Source organism: Malaclemys terrapin, chromosome 1, assembly GCF_027887155.1.
Source record: "Malaclemys terrapin pileata isolate rMalTer1 chromosome 1, rMalTer1.hap1, whole genome shotgun sequence".
Lineage (NCBI taxonomy): Eukaryota > Metazoa > Chordata > Testudines > Emydidae > Malaclemys > Malaclemys terrapin.
Window position 1 is genome coordinate 227,285,142 of NC_071505.1, and position 9,469 is coordinate 227,294,610.

Consider the following 9,469-nt stretch of genomic DNA (forward strand, 5'->3'; position numbering starts at 1 on the left):
GTGCAGTAACCAGAGAGTATCACCATAGTCCTTAAAGCCCAGAACACCACACAATAGTTAAAAGAATACATAGGTGGTCAGATGATTGCATAAGTCTTTGTCAAACAACTGTGATTAATGAACACATTTGTAAAAATAAAAATCAGTTAATAAATAATGGGCTAAAGTCATCAACTAGAGGCTTCACTATAACTTCCAGCAATACCACAAAGAGCAGAAAAAGGTGAAGTAGGACTGCTTATTTTGACCCTTAGAATTCTGGCCCTTTCAAGATTAGCAGCCACATGAATGTGTAGTAAGATGTACATGTATAGGGTCAGTGACTTAGCTGGTGTACAACAGCGTAGCTCCACTAAAGTCCATTGACTACAGCTATTGGCACCAGCTGAAGATCTGGCTCTTGAACGTACAGGTTCCCAGTGGATTTACCTTGTATTCAGCTGTTGTTACTCCATAACAGCCTTATGCCAACAAAGCACAGTTATGGTCCTAACTATTATCAGACCTATTCTGCTACATTTATATGGAGAAGAATCTAACATCATGTCATGCCATCGAAGAAAATAAGACTACTTTTGAAATAAGATACTACTTAATGTGATTAAGTGTGGCAGAATCTGTCTGTATTAGACTAGACTGATAAATTCCCCATGGTATTGAAATGTGAGTGAAGGCTCATAGTCAGCTGTTCTTATTAACTCTGGCTTACGTGGCATTCACTGGAAGTACTTGGGCTCCAGTCCTGCAAAGAACTCTGTGCAGGTGGATCTTGAAGTCAGTGTGATTCTGGGTCTCACATAGAGTTCATAGAAGGATCAGGGCCTTGATCTGTAACAATATTTCAGCTGAATACGCATGTCTTTAGGAACCACGGGAATTCTCTGGCTCTTAAATATAGGTTTTCAGATTGACATTCACAACTGAAATCGAAACTATCTTTGCTCTATCTGTCCATCTGTCTGCATCTCTGGGGAGTGTTGAGATAAAACAGAGATTATTCTGAACAAAAAGGCAATTTGTTTTTGCCTTTATATGAAAGGTAATTTATTTAGAAAAACTATGTTCTTTGTATTGCTCTGTCTTTATTCACGAGACCCATGAAAGAGAATATGTCTCTTTCTTTCGTGTTTTCTTTTTGGCTCTCTTTCTCACTATCAGTGAGTAGGTGACTGTAGATAACAATGAAAGAGAATTTATTTTTAAAATAGCATGTTGTCAAAACAGCCATCTGGAGTTTTATCATTGATTGTTTTATTGCAAACCCTTATGACACACACACAAACACAAAAATACCATTACAATGATAAACTGGTATGGGTGTTTATTATCAGCTTAATCCAGCTGGGTTGTAAAAGTTTTAACCCATACGATTCAAGGACCGTCTCTCTCACAAAGCTAAATCTAGTTATACCTGGCTTAGAATTACTTAGAAACATATTTTACTGAACACAGTACTTCTGAAACTCCAAAGATATTGAAATAGATTTTTGAAATATGACAGGGAACAAACTTCATCCTATTCGGTCTATCATAGTACCCATTAGTTCTCTGAAAACATCTGTTCAATGTGCAGCGGCACTTAAAAAAGCTAACAGAATGTCTGGAACCCTTATGAAAGGGATAGATAATAAGACAGAAAATATCAGAGTGCCACTATATGAATCCAATTTGAATACAGTGTGCAGTTCTGGTAGCCCCATTCAATAAAGATATATTAGAATTGGAAAAAGTACAGGGAAGGGCAACAAAAATTATTAGGGGTATGGAACAGCTTCCATATGAGGAGAAATTAAAAAGACTGGGACTTTTCAGCTTAGGAAAGCGATGGCTTGGGGGGATATGATAGAGGTCTATAAAATCATGAATGGTGTGGAGAAAATGAATAGGGAAGTGTTTTCATCCCTTCACATAACACATGAACTAGAGGTCACCAAATTAAATTAATAGGTGAGGAAGTACTTCTTCACACAGTGCACAGTCAGTCTATGGAACTCATTGTCAAGAGCTGTTGTGAAGGCCAAAAGTATAAATGGGTTCAAAAAAGAATTAGATAAGTTTATAGAGGGTAGATCTATCAATAGCTATTAGCCAAGATGGTCATGGACGCAACCCCATGCTCTAGGAGCCCCTAAACTTCTGGGACTGGATGACAGGGATGGATCACTTGGTAATTGCCCTGTTCTGATCATTTCCTCTGATGAGTCTGGCACCAGCCACTATTGGAAAACAGAATACTGGGCTAGATGGACCATTGTTCTAACCCAGTAGGAACATTCTTATGTTCTTATATAAACCAGAAAAAGAATCACACTGCAGGGTTTAATCAAATTGCTATTCTATATCCCAGTGTTTCCCAAACTTGGGATGCCGCTTGTTTAGGGAAAGCCCCTGGTAGGCCGAGCCGGTTTGTTTACCTGCTGTGTCCACAGGTTCGGCCGATCACAGCTCCCACTGGCCGTGGTTCGCTGCTCCAGGCCAATGGGAGCTGCTGGAAGTGGCGTGGGCCGAGGGACGTATTGGCCGCCACTTCCAGCAGCTCCCACTGGCCTGGAGCAGTGAACCGCGGTCAGTATGAGCCGCGATCAGCCGAACCGGAGTCTCCAGTCTGGGAAAAACTGCTATATCGCATCAACTGGTGATGTTCTGTGATTTTATGATGCTGATATTAATTCTGAAGTATTGCAGAATATTGTAATGTTGTAAAGAAAAACTGTTTTCTCTTTTGCAAACATTGAGTTAAGAGTTAAGAGTTTGAATGTTATATACATACAATGATCATGGGGTGTTTTATATATAGACAGACTCACCAGGGTTTGCTGCTACTTTTGCTCAAGTTAGGGTAAGGTCAGATTAAGTAGGTGTATGTGTTAAACAGAGCTTGAGTGGCCTGTCACTGCCTTCTTTTCCTTATGACTGCACAAAGAATTCGTAAGTGTGAGCAGCAGACGATCCCTCTCTCAAGCAGTTGCCCAATTACAGGACAAGGGCAGGAAAACTGAGACTGTTATATTGAGAAATTGGCATGTTCATGCATGAAGTTCATGCAAAATATGCTGGCAAGGCAGAATAATGTTCAGCTGGGTAATTCCAAATGCATTCTTCTAGTCATTTTTAGGAGGGCAGTGATCACAGCATTAACATAATGACATTTCTTTTAATAGATAAACAAGGAGGAGAACAAGTAGAAATGCCCTTTTTCACATATGTTTCTCTTGAAATGAAGGGTTGGTACTAATGAACTGGTAGCATACTGTGTGCTTGTTTTTCTCCTCTATATGCCCCCCATGGCCTCTTTTATATGTATCCAGTACATTTTTGCTGCCCTCCAGGCTGTGCAGTGAGGTTGGGGGGGAGAGTAGGGCTCTAAAATAGATCCTGGTCCTAGCTACAGCTCCTTTTCAACCACTCTGGAGGTGCAAAGGGAACAAAATGAAGAGGTCTTTATTGAACTCCTGCATATTAGAAATATCCAGATGTCATAGAGCTAATGTAGTTGTCTCTGCACCATTCTCCTTATAGTCCCAGATCTACAGGTGTGGCCTGGGGAATGAGCGTTGCAGAAATAATGTTGTATTCAGATTATTTTCAACTGTGGAACATCTCCTTAGCATCCACCGCAGCCAGAAACAAAGCAGAGCAGCCCTGACGCTATTCTAACTCACGATGGGGACGATACTGAACTCAGGGAGCCCCATGAATCAGGGGAACACATAAGTGATATACCGATAACCTTGTCTCACCAACTAGGATTCTGTGCTGAGTGCTGATAAACTGAACCTAAGACCTGGCCCTATGGGTTTGGTGTGAGTTAACTATGTAACTATAGTACATATGCAGTAAAGAGGGATCTGATAAGGGGTCTATAAAATCATGACTGGTGTGGAGAAAGCAAATGAGGAAATGTTATTTATTCCTTCTCATAACACAAGAACTAGGGGTCACCCAATGAAATTAATAGGTAGCAGGTTTAAAACAAACAAAAGGAAGTATTTCTTCACACAACGCACAGTCAACCTGTGGTACTCTTTGCCAGAGGATGTTGTGAAGGCCAAGACTATAACAGGGTTCAAAAAAACTATATAAAATCATGGAGGATAGGTCCATCAATGATTATTAGCCAGGATGGGCTGGGATGGTGTCCGTAGTCTCTGTTTGCCAGAAACTGGGAATGGGTATAGGGGATGGATCACTTGCTGATTACCTGTTTTGTTCATTCCCTCTGAAGCACTGGCCTTGGACACTGTTGGAAGACAGGATACTGGGCTAGAAGGACTTTTGGTCTGACCCAGTATGGCCATTCTCATGTTCTTACATGTTTATTTTGAGAGCTACTAATAGCTGCAGTGTACAAAAACTGATTCTTCCCCTGTTTTGTGAACACATGGAACATATTTAGCATAAATGTTTTCAGTATTAAACATATATAATCACTTGGATTTACAAGTTTTGACTGGTTGAATGAGGGTTAAAAATCGGAAAGGAAGTGTCCATAGATGTATCTGCCCCAATGAAAATCTGTGAACAAAGACAGAAACATAGCAGTACTCAAGTGAGAAAAATATCTATGTGAAATGCTTTTCAGTAATTATCTTCTGAATAGCCATGAAAAGTATTAGACATGGAGATGGGAAAACACAACTGTGGATTCTTCTGTGATCCTGCAGCCAAGGCTGTTCTAGAGATAATCCCCTTCAAAATTCACTATGGCCTGAGTTTACATGTGCCAGGTTTCTGCATCACTCATGCTATTCTGCATTGCCCAGATGGACGCCAGTCAGTGACTAATACGATTACATGACCACAATCCTTTTAACAGGAAACGGCTTAGAAACCTGCAATTGGATTTGAACCCATAATCCTCTGAAAGCAAAGGTAGCTTTTCAAATCCTGAAGCCCAACTAATGTGACTAACAGTTCATATCACTGGAAAAATGAGGCACATGTCCAATGCAAAAGCCGTTTTTATTTTTCTTAGAAGGCTTTAATACATTTAAGTGCATGTCCATTTGGAGTAAACTAAGGCAGTTTCCCCCTTAGGCTTTTCTCTGAAAGAAAAATCCATTTGGATGCAGTGTGCATCTCTTGATTAGTATGGTAACTGCTATAAATGGGCTGTGTTCCTGAGACTCTGTACTATAGTGCATTGCAGTTGTATTAGAAAGTAGCCACAAGCAAAGGATGTCAATGAACATAATTTGCTTCTCCCTGAAAGTGCCTTTACAACATAGCAATGTCTGCATTATAGGGATCTGGAAATTGCTTATTAACTATAGATGAAGATTGAAGTATTAGATCCTATTTACCAGAACGAACTCCATGGAAATAGCTCAGATACATTATGCATCAGGACAATTTGATAGACTGTCATTACCCTTGTAATTTTAATTACCTGCATTTAATTCAGGATTTGTTTGTGCTATTTTAGGTAAAAATTCACAGCACTGGGGTTGCTATCCACGATTTTACTGAATATCATATGTTCAGACAAAAATAAGAAGAAGTAAACAACAGAAAAATTATTAGTCATTAGAAATTCCATTGCCCTTTACTCAATAGTAGGGCTGTTCATCCGAACTGGAATTTAGCCAAGACATGGGATTATTTTTACATTTTGTCTATCCAAATCCCCTCTGCATTCTCAGTGGTTGTGGTATTCTTCACTTCTTGGCCTAGATTTTTATGTAGTGTGGCCTTTTACTATATTAGAGCTGCCATGTTCTCTGTCAGAGGTGGCTGGATTTTGATGGTGTAGGAAGTGATTCTCGTAGTGTATAGGGAGTTCTCCCCACACACACACACACACACACTCAGGATGAAAATCCCCACAAAAAGGCTATATTGTGACTTGGACTACACATCACACAAAGAAGTAAGATCTTCTCACACACTACCCAAATATTGGGTTCGGGGATGCAGAAATAAGTAAGTGTTGTTTGCCTACTTACTCCCCACAACGTGCCAGAGCAGGTCAGGGGATGGAAGAACATGAGGAATGACTGGAACCTTGGCTCTGCCTCCATGGATTGGCTATGCCAGCTGCAAATTATAGCTTCCCTGAGCAAGAAAGAAGTTGGCTGGACTTGTGCTTCCCAGGGGTGTCTCTGAGGCACAATGCCTCTCATGGAGGTTTCTGGGGTGGAGTAGTTCACACACAACCCATTTTTAGGACTGACTAAAAGCACAACATACCATGAAATGCTGGCAAAAAGAAAGGTGCTCAACAACAGTAAGACAAATGGGTAAAGTCTGTACCTTACCTAGCAAGCAGTGTTATTAATTTCAGTGGGACTGCTCATAGTGCAAGTGACTAGTCAACATGAGTAAGGGGGTGGGAGTGGAATCAGGCCCTAAAAATAGATCATGAAGTGCTCTCTGCTTTTATTTACCCCAAACCTTAAAGGGAAGCTCTGGCAATCGTGGAGGAGGGAGAGTGAAGGAGAGTGTGGCTGTGAAAACACGGTGAGGCTATAGCTGCTGAGGCAGAGTGATCTACAGGGGAAGGGCTGGAACTGTGAGAGAGACATGCTCCTGACTAGGGAGAACACTAGGACTCAGAGAGAGCTGGGAAGCCCCTCATCCCCAGTAGTTCAGACTTTAAATTACTGAGATTGTGTAAGAAGAAGGTTGGGGCCACATCCCTAGCTGGAGAGAAAACAGGAAAGGTAGGAAGCAGCCCAGGGGAGGTAACCAGAAGGGACAGAGCCACCCCTTAACTCTTTCCCTTTGGCCCTGGGCCAGGAGCTGGTGGAGGGAGATGTCCTGGATCTTCCTAATCTTCCCTCCTCCCGCAACTGCCTAAGAGATCCTGGACTCTGGGGGAGTGGGGGGATGAACTGTGAATTGGCTGCCAGGCCTGGGATTGTCTGGAAGAGCTGTTCCAAGACTCGGATTGGCTATTTGTCCATGGTCTGACCACTAGGCATGCTGACCCCCCAAGCAAAGCCTGTTACAATTCCCCTGTACAAGTGACAGCTACTGCACCCAGACTGGAATTCATTCCAGGGAAAGGCAAGAAGTGTTTTCACCTTCAGGGGTTTCTGTAGGGGAAGTAGCTTTAATCTCCACTGAGGGATTCAGAGGAGCCCTAATGGTGAAGGCTGCTTAGGGAATGCAGTTAATCAGCCTGGGATGGGATGCTGCCTGGGTACCACAGCAGATAGATGACAAGACTATTCTTCTTGGGGCCTACTTTGACTGCATGCAGATCTCCCTTTAGAAGAAAAATTGAAGTCAACATGACTAACTTTCTTCCATGTGGATTTTCCACCACTGGGGACCGACTGCCAGGATCTGCCCTAGCTGTATCCAGCACAGATACTATAGTGCCTGTGTTTGACAACTGTTCCATTTTGTGAATGTGTTCCCGAGTTCCTCAGTTAGTTTCCATTTCCTATTTCTCTTAAATATTGTTAAACATTCAGGGTTTTAACATTATTTTATATGAACTTTTAAAAGTGAATTTAGTGTTGGTAAAAGGTGCTAGATTGCTAGCACTAGAAGGTGAAGTCCTTGCTTTCTTTCTCTTAAATAATGTATTAGTCAATGCTTTTACAGTTCTTTGAAAATGAAAAACACTATACACATACATGAAAATGTAAAGCGCTAAGTAAAGCATCCCTTTACTGCCTAGTTTGTGGATCTGAGCCATTTTTCTGTGTACCAGATTAATCCATGGCCTCTCTACTCAGCAAAAGAGGAAGTCAGTTGGAAAAGTATTTTGTTGCCTTGTGACTGAAGTTCAATGAATTTTACAAACCTCAGACCATGTTCACGAAAGTCTGGCAAACATGGGCTATTTTTCACGCAGCTGGGAAGCTAGCAAACCTCCAACAGATTTCCATTGCTAACCACTTTAACAGATTCCCCTTTCTCTCAAAAAGTCCCTGGATTTGCCCTGTAGGCAGATGATGAGAAGTGGGGGTCTTGAGGCTTGTGGTGAGTGGGGGCCAGTAGGGAAGGGATGGATGGCTTTTGGGGGTGGGAGTAATCATGAATCGCCAAAGCAATTTGAAAGAGTTATTTTACATCCACAGTAATGACTTTGTCACTTCTGCACTGAGCCAGATTCAAACTGTGATCTAGCAGCAAAAGGCGCTGCATGTTATCCTCTGCCCCTCTTGTTCCCTCTTTTTAATTTTCAAAGAAAAACTAGTGATAGAGTGTCCTGCTCCCTTTCCTTGAGCTTTTAAAACCTCTTTCTCAGAAGACTTTACTGCCCAAGGTGGTGGTGGCCCAACTGGACAGAGCGGGTTCCAGTGAACTTTGGGCAGGAGAGGAAAGGAATACTTCCCTGCTTCTGGCCAGTACGCTTTGTCTGGACCCTTTAAACTACGGTATGTCAGCAGAGTAGCAAGGCTGGCTGTTTCCTCTTTTACTGTTAATTATTCTTTTTATTTTTAACTTATTTTAAGCCCATTAACATGACAGCTGACTTTCTCTTTGTAATTGTGTTAAATGATTGCAAAGTCTTCTATGTACATTGTAGTTCTCCTTTCAAGGACTTTCTTAACTACTTGCTTCTATTTATACTTCTCCTACCACAAAGCCAATGTCACCCAGAGGTACTTCTGTTCTTTCTTATAAGAAATGTGAACTCTGCTATTTATGGAGAGGGATTGTGGAACATTTGCGCTGACTAATTACTTTCATTTCTTTAAAGTTGTTTCAATCACACTTCCTTTTCTTTGCATTAACCCCTTAGTGCCAGTGCCCTCAGAAAACCTTTCTAGTGAAGCCAGAATGTAACAGTGCTGACAGCTTCTTTACAATAGGCAAAGACTGGAGTTTATTTCATTGTTACAGATGCAAGAAACTTCTGTACTCTCTTGATATGGCCACATAGAAAGATAAGCAGTGACTGGTCACATGCTTTCCTGTTTATTACCCAGTTTGAGCATCAGAGACATTTCTTTCTCAGCACCCCTAAAGAGCTAATATTAGGGTTTCTATTCTTAAAGGGGCTCCTAGTCAAATCAATAGGTGGTCCAGTGTATATACTGGTTCTTAGCAGAGAACTTAACTTCAGTGAATAGCATACAAAAGTATCTAATACATCTTTCTTCCGATATACTAGTCCTGGGTTTGAATCAGAGCCATAACATCTTAGGCTAGATTGGACGCATAGTACAAGTGAACCTTTCCCCCTCCCCTTGTACCCTGTTCATGGGCTACCCACAAGTGCAATCCCGAGCATAAGAATTGTTTCAGGCCCTGATTCCCCAAAGGCAGAAAGATGGGGAGGAATAAAAGCACGGCCATGGCCACGCCCTCCTTTGTTTTGCCAAAAGAGCTGGGCTGGCAAAGAGTTGAAGGCAGTGCACTCTGTTCTTTCCAAGGGTGCAGCAGTGGTGACTGTGACCCATACTACCCAGTTAGGCACAATGCCTCCTATTCATTACTAGTATTATTACTATTTTGTTTTGTATTTGTACCATGCCCACAAACATAGGGTAAAGCACAGTTCCTGATT